The following is a 12,077-nucleotide window of genomic DNA, read 5'->3' on the forward strand; positions in this document are numbered from 1 at the left end:
CGGCGCCGCCAGCCTGCAGCACCCTGGCTTACTGCCTGCCTGGTGCTCCTTCAGGCTGCGCCCAGGGGTCCCCGTGGCAAGCATGAGCTCCACGCGGCACGCGGGCAGCTGTCTGGGGGAACTGGGGGGCAGGTTTCAAACTCTGCCGCCGGCTCCCCGGGCTGCGCACACATTTCCCGAGCAAGCCTGCAGGCGGGAGCATCCCTCCCTCCCGCTCTCCTTCAGCCCAGGGCTGCCTCTCGGCTTGGTGCTGGCGGGTCGGCTCCTGGCTTTTTAAAGAAAAATGTCTGAGGTATGCTCGCAGTACAATGGGGTGCGCATTATATATAGGAGTTCCGTTTTTTTCATTATGCTAAGATTCAAAAGTCAGGGTGCGCATTATACTCGAGATTGTACGGGTAACTGAAGAAGAGCCTGTTTAAAGACAATGTTTTGCTAGCAGCAAAAGTGCATTGGGAGAAAGCAAGAGCAGCCTGGAATCGTCACCCATCCCCTCCACTTTGAATATATTATTCCTGCTTTTTCCCCAGACAGTTAGCCAGAAATTTGTGGTCTCGTGAGTTGTGGAAGGAAAAAAAAAGTTAACCGGTTAGACGTTACGTTTAACCACGTAACCAGGATCCTGCACATGGGGGGTTTTCCAGCCCAGCTGGGCCTGCTGTGCTGTGGGCAGTGGTTTCTCCAGTTAGGTTGGGCTGAGCATACCACGCCGCAGGCAGAGTCTGCTCTGGCCAGTCTGGGCCGAGGTTAACCAATTAAATGGGATTTTACGTCCCGAATCTTTATTGTGAAGGCATTCTATCAAAATTAGCTATCCAGTGAAACAGCAGAGTAAAACCAACCCTTCCCCACACACAGCTGCATTTATAAACCTCTGAAACTCACTTCCATGAGGTGTCATTGGGCCCAAGGAACTAAGCAGCATCGTTGCACAAGACAGCTACTCACTGAGCCAGGAGTTAGGAAGACACTTCCTTTGGGTTGGCTTGCTGGGTTAATATGGGGAGAAAGAGGAGAAATCTGCTGCAGTTAGACACAAGGCACAATTTTCTTCTGCACCGGCAGGGCTGAATATTTGCTGCATTCGCAGCCACACTTTCCCTCCATGCCAGAGGCCTGGCCCCATGCCAAAGACACTGTGAACCAGATGCAGCCTGTAGCTTTGAATCCATGATCAAAGCAAGTTTTCCTCTGAGCTAACGCCAGCTCTTGGGAAATGGCGTTGAGAAGCTTTTTCCCGTTCCCCCAGTCTTAATAACATGACACGGTTAGCAGCCTGGCTCAGCATTTCATGACACTGCACTAAAGGGAAACCGTTTCATCCCCCTCATCCCCACATACAGGTACCACCTCCCACCACTCAGCTGCTCGCCAACCCGCCTGTGTGGGCTATTGCCTCCTGCACAGAGCCAGACAAGGCCCTTTGCTCACTGATCAAGTATGTGAATGTTTCCTACTTGCCTCTGATTTCTTTCGAGACATCTTTCCCCTGCATATCTTCTCCCCTCCGCCCACATCCTTTTGATTTCTCGGTTGTATGTGGACTTTAATCTTGGCACGAGACAACCTGTTGTGAGATGGCTTCAAAGCTTCTGTTTTGACTGTTTTGTGCTAGGGATTCAGTCAGGTACGAAGCATCAAGGCCTTGCCTTTCCAATCCCTGGCATTTTCACACCTTGACTTTTGCTCTTTGTCCTGCTCTGTTTTCAGCTTCCTCTCAGCATCAGTCTTGTGACTAGTGAGAGCCCTTCCAGACTCCCTCTCTAGCTGCATACAACATGGGGCATTGCCTGTTCCTCCCAGCCATGTCATCACCACACCCCAGTGTAGCTCAGCTCTGAAGGCCGCCTTTCATTTGAAATTTTCAGACAAACTCCCACTGCTTGAAGAAGACTGCAGGGTTTGGCTACCACTGCAGTATCTGAAGATCCTGCTATGTTTTAATGTATTCAATTCACAATGCCCCCGAGAGACAAGGCAGTGGTGGTATCCCCATTTACAAATGGGGCATCGAGACTCAAAGAGACTGAAGGCCAGATTTATCAGAGTATTTAGGTGCCTAGCAATTCAGATGGGAACCTAGTGGGATTTTCAAAAGCACTTAGACACCTCACTCCCATTGACTTCCATTAGGAGATAAGTACCTAAGCTTGCTTTAGATCAGTGATACACAGACCTCAGAGATTCAGGAGCCTAATAAGTGATCGGTGTTACACAAAAGAGCTGCAGTAGTGTGAACTCGTATTTTTTTCTTTTACTCTAGTGTTATATATTCACATGTAAACAGTATGGCAGGGTAAATGTTTAGTTTATTTCTATATCCACATTTTATTCTCACAACAAAATGACTGACCAAGTTGTATAATTTTATCAACTACAACTTGTTAATAACCATAGTAAAAACATCCTGATTGGTTAGCAGTTAAATCACTCAGGGTATGTCTTCACCAGTGTTTCGTGAACTTTTTGAGACCATGGAACACCAAACAATAATTTTTTTTATGCGGAACACCTATGAAAATTGTCTTCAAAAAAAATTGTTGTCAGACAAAAAAATACAAAAACAAAGAAGAGGTCGCGGCACACCTGTGAATTGTTCACGGAACACCAGTGTTCCGCGGAACATAGTTTAAGAAACACTGTTCTACATTGCATGCTTATTTCAAAATAAGCTATTCTGGAAAAAAACATGTGAAACAGTTTATTTTGAAATACCACATCTACACTGCAGGGAAGGCTCAAAATTAGTCTGAGGCAGGTTTCCCTAAATGTCAACGTGCTACCTCGATTTAGAGCCCCAGGAGGCATTGGAGAGTAATTACTTTAAATGGCCCTGGGGAGGAGCTATTCCAAAATAGCAGCAGTGGTACGTCCATACTACTTCTATTCTGAAATAATTATTTTGGAATAGGTGTTATTCCTCATGGAATGAGGTTTACAGAAGTTGGACTAAGCCATCCATTATTTTGAATTTATTTCAAAATAATAGAATTGCTATGTAGATGCTCACATTGTTATTTCGGAATAACGACTGTTATTCCGAAATAATACTGCTGTGAAAATGCACCCACAGTGTTTTAATATTATGTGCTACAGAGAGCTGGAGGATTCACATGAAAGAGACACTTGTGGCTTGCTGGCCTCAGTTGGAGTATCACTGCTTTAGATATTTTTTTAAAATCCTCCTAGGCACCTATTTGCATCGGTAGCTGCCTATATACTTTGTAAATCACTAAATGACTTGCCAGAGGTCCTGTGGGAAGTCTTTGTCAGATAAAGGAATGCAATCTGGGACAATCAGGCTGAGGCTAGTGCTCTAACCACTATCCATACTGCCTCTCTATTTGAGCACATAAAGAGATGTCATTGTCTTCTGGGTTCATTGAATACAATACACTAACTGTGTCCTAAGTTGGTTGGAAAGTTTCCTTTTTAAATGTTCTTTATCGAAGTCAAGTGATGCTGAGTCTAAACAATTCAAAAACCTCCCTCTGCTGGACCCACACATTTTATTTTTTCATGCAACAGACTTTCAAGTAGATTGGGGGTGAGCGGCGCAGATCAGACACCACGTCCTGAGTCCCACTCTGCACCCTGCGGAGTACATTCTGCACTGGTACATTCTGGAGGGAGTAGTGTTCACTTCTTTTCTATGGGAGGAAGGATTGTCATGTTGTAGGGCCTTAGATTTACCATGGGAGGGATGTGAGTGAATGGTAAATACAGAGCCACCCAGTAGCAGGCAGAAGGGCCTGGAGTAGCAATAACTCAAGATGCACTGGTTTGTCCTCCTCTGCATCGTCAGCCTCTGCTTCGTTTCACAGACAATGCTCCCAGCTTCTTCAGTGTCACTACTGGCCTCCAATTAGCACAGTGTATTGGAAGGAACTCTGCCTGGGAGTCTTTTTAAAACAAATTCTCCCTTCTGTGTGGGGGCTTTCTCATGGGCAGGAGAGATGAGGGCCCAAAGTGCGCATCTGACAGTTTGCTTTAGCCTGTTCCACATCATCTTCATTTGGTGACAAGCTGCCCTTCCACTGTAGTCACCGACTGTGTTTTGCTGCTCTGAGCACCTCAGCGCCAGTCCAGCTGCAAGAGAGCCAGCTGTGCTCTTGTGTGTTTTATGCACCATCAACAACATTGTTATCCATGCTCTGATTCCAGAATCTCCAGTACAGGGGATGGCCCACAGGAGCATGTGAGGCGGGGGAGAGAGAGAGAGAGGGGAGAGAGCTTCTGGATTTTCTCATACTAGGTTAAACCCAAAATGCCAGCTTAACCTAGTATCAGTCAATCCAGCTGTGCTCGCTCACTTTCTCTGCTTTGCACACGCTCGTGGGCTGTGTGTGTCTAGATATCTGTATATAAAATAAAGTATTTTGCTTTCTAAAACAGCACAGGACATTTGGGATGTCAGCTCAGTAAAAATAAACACGAAAGGCCACCTTTCAGCAATGACTATTTTAGGTAGCTTATTGCCAGCGATCCGAGCTGAAACATGTCAGGCACTAACAGATCCATTGAAATAAAATTATCCCAGCATGAATGTTTTGGAGACAATTTGATTCTAGATGTTTGTTGTGAGTGGCCAGATCTTTTCCTTATTTAAGCACATGGCACCTTACTGTGTGCTGCTTATGTGATCTTGTGGATTACAAATCTAGGAGGGAGCTTCTGGAATATGGGGGATTTTGCTAGGAGGAGAGGTTTGCTCCAGATTGAATCCTTTTATATGTCAGGGCAGGCTTGCTCTGGAAACGAGCCAGGAATATCAACGGCTGTTATCATTTCTTGTAATTTCTATGGCAACACTGATTATTTTCGGGAGTTCATTTAAAATCAAATAGTTTGTAAACTAATTCAAATTGAGTTTGTAATTTATTCAGCAGCTGAAGGGTGAGGAATAGTTCTCTTGCTGTAGATCTGTGATGATTTATTAGTTATTTATAAATTGGGAGACGGTTGTGGTGAAGTAGCATTTGCAAGGACCTGATTTCCCACAAGTGTCACATCTGATCTCACCGTGACATTCATTTGATTGAAAAGATTGGCTTTTGCCCGGCTTCTGGAGCTGCTGGAGACATTTTGCTGGGCTACGTCATCTCTCAGGCTTATGCATGGAATATTTATGCTGGTATATCTACCCCACCAAATCCACTGGGTAGATGCGCTGCATAGGTGTAAGAGTGGGCTTGTTCTATCATAGCATTGCTATATATATTCTCAGTGCAGATAGCTCCACTGTCTCTTTCAGTCTCCCCCAGCTGTTGTAATTGCTGGAGACAGGAAGCTGGAGGTTACACACTGGAGAGCTTGAAAAGGGAGGAAAAAGAAAAAGGATGCTTTTCCATTCACTGCTTTTTAGAGGACAGATTCTGGTTCCATTCAAGCCCATGCAGACAACCTCCAATTGGTTCAGCTGGTCCAGGACTGGACTTTCAGTCACAGCCTGTTCCTGGAAGGTGCTGAGCAGTTTTGAGAGGTGCTATCAGCCTTCAACCGCCCTACATGTCCCTAGGAAACATGGCCTCTGAGCACCTTGCAGGATCATGCCCTCAATGCACTTCTTTTTTTTTTCTTTAATCTGGCTGTCATCCAAGTTGTCAAAGTGAAGCCCTGACCACTTGTGACCATTAAAGATCCCACGAGGAGCCTGAGGTCCCTGCCTCTGAAGCCTCCAAAAAATGCTCCTAAAATTTCCATTGGATACTACATTGATCACTTCCTGGCCTTCCCTTCTGTGCAGCCTTACTAGTCACTGCTACAGAAATGCCACATTCTTCCCTCGAAGTAACTGCACTCCTGTGGTGGATGAAGTAATTCCTGAAAAGTGGAAGGGCTAAATCCTTCTCTCACTTATACCCATTGGCAGGGCTCTCCTTACCCATGCACAGAATATACTGCTGCGAAGGGCATACAAAATTTGTGGCACCACTGGGTCTTCATGTCCACTCATCCACTCTTCCTATCTGTGGTCTGTGGCTCTGCTTCCTCAGGAGAGGATCTAGTTAACATAACACTGAAAAAGCCAGCCGGAGCAATCAGCAACACCCTGAATCTGTGAAAGATCTGTTCATGTGGTAATGAAGCCAACCCCAGGTATATCCTGTCAGTTTTTTAATTTACTGTGTGAATCGACGGGACCTTAGTTTAAATTTTGCTTTAAAAGTATTTCATTTGTGTGTTGCTGAAGATGATAAAATCTCACCTCTAAAAAATCATCACTCCCTCCCCCCAGCAGCCATCGGGTATAGGGCCACTGCGTAGGGCCCTATTCCTAAGGAGAGTTCTGCCCATTGAGTATCCCTGAAGCCACTTGGATGTGAAAGGAATGGATGGACGGTGCCCAAGCGTATTGGCAATGATGGCACCACCCGCACTAAGCCAACAAGCACAATATTCTCGTTCTTTTGTCTGAAAATTCATGTTCTTGGTACCATCTTAGCATCACACACTTTCTTCGGGGTCCCTGTTGCCGTTTACCTCTGTGTCAAAGTCTAAGGGGTAGATTTCCAGTTGGCGTAAACAGATTGGTTTAAATGGAGCTACTTCAAAAAGCACCAGTTGAGAATTGGTCCAGTATAGTCTACCTGTCTGCCTAGCACCCAGGATAGTAATGGAAATAAACAGAGACTTGACGAGGAAAATCAATGCTCCCTTTAGTGTCTAGAGATGTTTAATTTCGATTAATCAGCTAATCGAGTAGTCAATAGAATTTCCATCAACTACTCAATTAGTCGGTATGGGGGGCACTTGCTATCCCTCTGCGCCTCTCCCTTTGAAATGTACAAGAGCTGCCTGTGGCTCCTGTACATTTCAAAGGGAGAGAGGTAGCGGGAACCCGCGCAACTGTTTCAAAGGGAGAAGAGCAGCAGTCGGGACCAGCATGAGTGGAACTGTTTCAATCCCCACTAACACTGTTTCTCCAGTGCCCTCTGCCTTCCTTCCCCATGGAGACAGTGCTGGGGGGAACCAGCTCTCTCTGATAGAGGCAGCAATGCGGAGGGGACGGACAAGTCCACTTGATTACCCAATAAGCATTTGCTTATCGGGTAGTCGAGGAGTCACTTACATCCCTACTAGTGTTCTGAATTTATTCCCTCTGATCCGAGGTGTTTTTCATTCCAGTTGTATACACCTGAGCACCATTAAGATGCTGACCTTGGATATAGATGTGATCAGCCATTGGATCCCCTTCGTTGTGTTAGATGGAGGTCTCAGCCGCTGCTGCTTTCAGCAGTACCTCTGTACTCATTAATGCCATAGTAGAGGTGGGCCCAAACAAAAACACCAAGTCAGCCACACTTGAAATGGGGGGTGGGGGGCAGGGGGCAACTCCTATTTCAAAATTTGAATCTAGATCCAAATTTCAAGATTTGCCTTTCTGGTAAAAAGGGCTGAACCAAACACCTGTGTCTACAAACTTTTGACCAATATCTTTTCACAGTGATACAAAAGCCACACGATCCTGGGGAATATATTGTTATTTATTATATAAAAGGGATCTACTGTCTGTCCTGTTTGTTACACGTGTTCCCATAAGGGCAAGCGTTGGGCCAATTTGAAAGGCCTTCCTTTAGAGACACTTTGTACCATGCAAAGTGTCTTCTGTCAGGTAAATGTGGTAAATATCAGCATGAATTGGTCTAATTTTATAGACATCCCAGTCCTTTTCATTAAAAAAGCCTTGTGCAAAGAATTAGAACAAGGTTGCAGAGCCAGCTTCAAAGAGCTTAGAGTGAGAATTAAAGAGTCTGGACTCTTCATCACGCCGTCATCTTTCCTGACCTGATACTTTGCAGCTCTTCTCATTACAATGATGTGTGGGAAGGATGATAGAAATTTAATTAACATTTGATTCCCACTCTGAGGAATCAGACGCCAAGCTGAATGCAGAGATATACTTAAGTATGTGCCTGGCTTTAAGCATGGCAGCAGGTAGAACCGCTCATGACTTTAAAGACAGGCACATGCTTCAGAGCTAAGTGGAACCAGGGACTTCAAAGACTCCTGAGCCAACGCAGCAGAGGTCCTAACCAGGGCTGAAAAATTGGCCCCCATAGCTTGGTAAGAGGCCACAGTGTGGGGCTCAGGGTAGACAAAGGGGAGGATGCGCCAGGGATTGCTGTGTAGTCTAAAAGCCAGCATAGAAAGGGGTCAGGTCTGTGATGTGTAAAGCCAAAGTCTGTCAATTGGGAGTTTTCCCCGTGATTTTGTGTTAGGCTGCATTAGAGGAAGTTTGAAAGCCAGCAAAGGTTTCAGTATCATAGTCCAGTTCTCAACACTCCCCACACTGGTGTCCAACACTCCTCCCTCCCCAAAAAACCCCTCTGTTTGCTTTCACTTATGTTGGTTTGGCACATGGAAACTGGAACTAATTTAGGGCCAAACTGAGTGTGTTGGTGACTCACAATGCACAAATAAACTGGGCTAAATCCATTATTGGTGTTATACTACTGAAATCCGTTTGGTCCGTTGACTTGAGTGGGACTGCACGGATGAAAATCAGCACAGGAATCTGCAAGCATTTTTCCAAATTCAGTTTTTGTTGCATTTTACCTTTGACACGGAAGTCCATGGGTACTAACTGGCAAAGGCGTCAGAGTTTTTTACAAGCAACTCCTATCTCAGACTTGAATTCACTCAACCTAATACACTGCTTTCATGGCATTTATCCACCAAGGGTAGCATGTTTGGTCTCTACTGAAAGTCTGTGACTTACAGATACTCATAATCTTTCTGGGAAGTATGTGTGGTTATTATTTTAAGGACTAATGTAACAGTATTGACCATCATGCCCTTATGGTCTTGACGTAAAAGTGAGTCACTAGGATATGCTGCCTTGGTGACAGCCCGTTCAAGCCTGGAGGAATTCTCAACCCTCTCTGGTTAGCTGATCATGTGTTGCTCAATTGTCCACCATTCCAATTGCCCAGAAAAGTCAATGGACTTGGGGCCTGCATCTGTTTTCAGTCTGAGAGCAAAGGCAGGGCTGCTATAGCCTAGAGGAGAATACGTATGTAGTTGACAGACTGGTTGTGGTAGGGAGTTAACACCCACCAGGCACAAGCAAGACAATCCTGCACTAGAGGCAGGTGGCAACAAGATAACTTGCAGCCCTGGTGCCCTGGGAAGTGTCACAACTTTTGATGCTCCAGTTTCACCCATTGTGAATATACAGTGAATAGATACTTTTGCAATCTTTTCCAGATTGTCATAACCGTTGCAGTTTAGAAATGTAGATGTTTTACAGTTAGTCAATTTCACCAATATTTTGGGTTCATTTCCTTGCAACCACAATGCAGGGGTTGCTGCTGCATATGAGATAAAGACAAATAGATAGGAAACCACAGCAATGCGTGTTTACTCCTGGCAAGAGGAAATGCATGGCATACTGACATCTAACATTCTCTGTTAAAAGGGAAGATTAATATTAAAATTCTTAGTAATACAAAACACCTCTTGCAGATGGAATCTCTTTCCTTTTTGTTTGAATAAAACTATTCAAAAATTGAAATAGGCATAATCACCATACACACATGTATTCCCAGCACAGTGAAGGCCTTGCTCAACATAATGGACAGTGTTGGAACTGGAGCTGTGTGGAAGCCTGCTTGAGTCTACACTTTGAAATTGTTTTGTGAAATAAGTGCCTTCTGTTTAAGGAAGATTAAAATGCCATAGATTGTGGCAGTTGGGTCATTTTCAATTTTGAAGATTTAAGTGGATTTAGCTTTTGAACACTGGTCTAATTTGTATGGATTTTATATAATAGTCTTTTCCCCAGCTTTCTCCCAGCAGATGAGCTGTGCATCTGCATTATTAATCTCAGAGCCTTTTCTCTTTTGTCGTAACAAAACAACCTAGTCTATGCAGTATTTATTACAAATGGATTAAAAAATACTGGGGATAATAACAAGAGCTTCAAAGAGTAAGGCATCAGGAGACGGATGAGTGAATGACACAAGAAAAGGCCCTTTCCTGGTTTGAACGTCTGAAATAGTCCCCACACACAAGAGTGAATGGAACTGAGTCAAACTGTGCGTTTGTAAATTAATTTAAGGAAAATTTGTTGTATATTTCCTGTCACCTGGACACAGCAGTGGCTTTAGCTTTAGCAGGGAAATCAACATGAAACATTTAAGTTTAAAAGAAAAGAGATGACAAGCTGAGACTCGCACAGAACACATAGGATCTGAGCTGCATTTGATTGAACCTACTAGGGGTTGAGCACGTAAGTGCCAGTGCGTGACTACTCACTACTTTACTTAGGCTATGTCTAGACTGCAGGCTTCTTTCGAAAGAGGCTCTTTCGAAAGCATCTTTCGAAAGAGCCTCTTTCGAAAGATCGCGTCTAGACTGCAGGCGGATCTTTCGAAAGAGCAATCCACTTTTTCGAAAGAGAGCACCCAGCGAGTCTGGATGCTCTCTTTCGAGGAAGCCCTATTTACATTGAAGAACGCCTTCTTTCGAAAGAGGAACTTTCGAAAGAAGGCGTTCTTCCTCGTGAAACGAGGTTTACCGCCATCGAAAGAAAAGCCGCGTTCTTTCGAAATTATTTCGAAAGAACGCGGCTTGAGTCTGGACGCAGGGGAAGTTTTTTCGGGAAAAGGCTACTTTTCCCGAAAAAACCCCTGAGTCTGGACACAGCCTTAGATGCATAACTTTAAGCCTGACCCCACAGGGAAGAAAGGAAGAGTAGTGCCAGCATGGTGGTGATTTAAGGCAGTATGTTAATGATTAAGTGTGCAAGTTGGTCTCTTGCTTCCAGGACTGACAGGGCTGGGACATGTTTTTGTTTAGCACTTGTTCAATCAACTCCTACTTTTATTGTTTTTTTATGGCAGTAGAGACCAAAATAAAAATCAGGGCCCCATTGTGCTAGGAGAATAGTCCCTGCCCAAAGAGTTTATAATCCAAATAGCAAAAGGTGGAAGGGGAAATAGAGGCACCCTGAGAGGTGAAGTGATTTGCCTAGACTCTGTCAGTAGCAGAGCCCAGAATAGACTCCGGGCCTGACTACTGCTCCAGTGCCCTAGCTGCTAAACCACGCTGCCTCTTTTGTCAGATCGTACAAACCACTGTGAAGAAATTAATCTCTTCTCTTTATGCTGCCCTCCATATCACCTCTCCCTGAGGTGACCCTGCCAGCTGATATCGGAGAAGAGTTGATGGGCTCACAGTGAAGATCCTTCCTACCCTTTTCTGCCAGAAGGAAGGTCACCATGGAAACAGGGCCTGAAGGGTATTGGAGAAAGTAATCCACAAAGAAAAATCTAATGGAATGGAATGGAAATGAAACCAGTGAAGTGCGGTAGAAATGTAATAGTGTTCTATAGGTATTATGCTATAAAATGTAACAGCCAATGGGAGCCTTTGTGGGGTTGGATGTTTTTTAAACTATCACACAGAATGCCGTAACAGGGATGCAATTCTCTGCTGAATTCTACAGGATGGGCCAAAAGGCCTATAGGAAACTATATTTTTCCATTAAGTGCTATTTGTCTTTTCCATAATGGAGATTAGAAAAAAACAAACAGTTGGACAGAGTCCAGAGGCACATAAAAACTCCCCTAGATTGGGGGTGGGAAGGAAAAGCATTGACATTAACTTTTGTTTCAGATGTTTTTAAAAGAAATCACACTTTAAACCTTATCATTTTGTTGCTGTGTGGGCCAGAAGTGGAAAGTGCACACTCAAGAGTTTTAAACGGAGAGAAAAAAGTGCCTGCAAGCTCAGAGTCCTTGATTGTCCAGCTTCAGCAGAGAGTGGAGTTTTATTGCCAACTTATGATGTCTTTCTTGAGTATGGAGGTTTTACAATGGAAACTCTGGCAGAATCTTTATCTACAGCAGTTGTTCTCAGAGTGTTGTCCGTGGACTATTAGTGGTCCATGACCATCTGGCAGGTGGGCCATGGGTAGAGCCTCGCCCACAGGTGAAAGTAAGCGAGTGCCGGTGCACAGCTCCCAAGTTGCAATAGGACAGTACCTGTAAGAAATTTTAAGTTACTTTCACTGATTGACTCGTCTCTCCCACCGCAGCAGGGAGCCTGTACTGATGCTCCTGTCCCCCTCT

At 44.6% G+C, this 12,077-nt stretch overlaps 1 protein-coding gene across 1 annotated transcript in view; it reads left to right on the forward strand.

The window, feature by feature from the left end:
- SCD5 (stearoyl-CoA desaturase 5) overlaps positions 1-12,077 on the forward strand; it is a 76,198-nt gene that overhangs the window by 34,641 nt on the left and 29,480 nt on the right. The gene's annotated exons all lie outside the window — the stretch shown is intronic.

Source organism: Pelodiscus sinensis, chromosome 4 (assembly GCF_052426305.1).
Source record: "Pelodiscus sinensis isolate ZL-2025 chromosome 4, ASM5242630v1, whole genome shotgun sequence".
In the NCBI taxonomy this organism is placed as follows: domain Eukaryota; kingdom Metazoa; phylum Chordata; order Testudines; family Trionychidae; genus Pelodiscus; species Pelodiscus sinensis.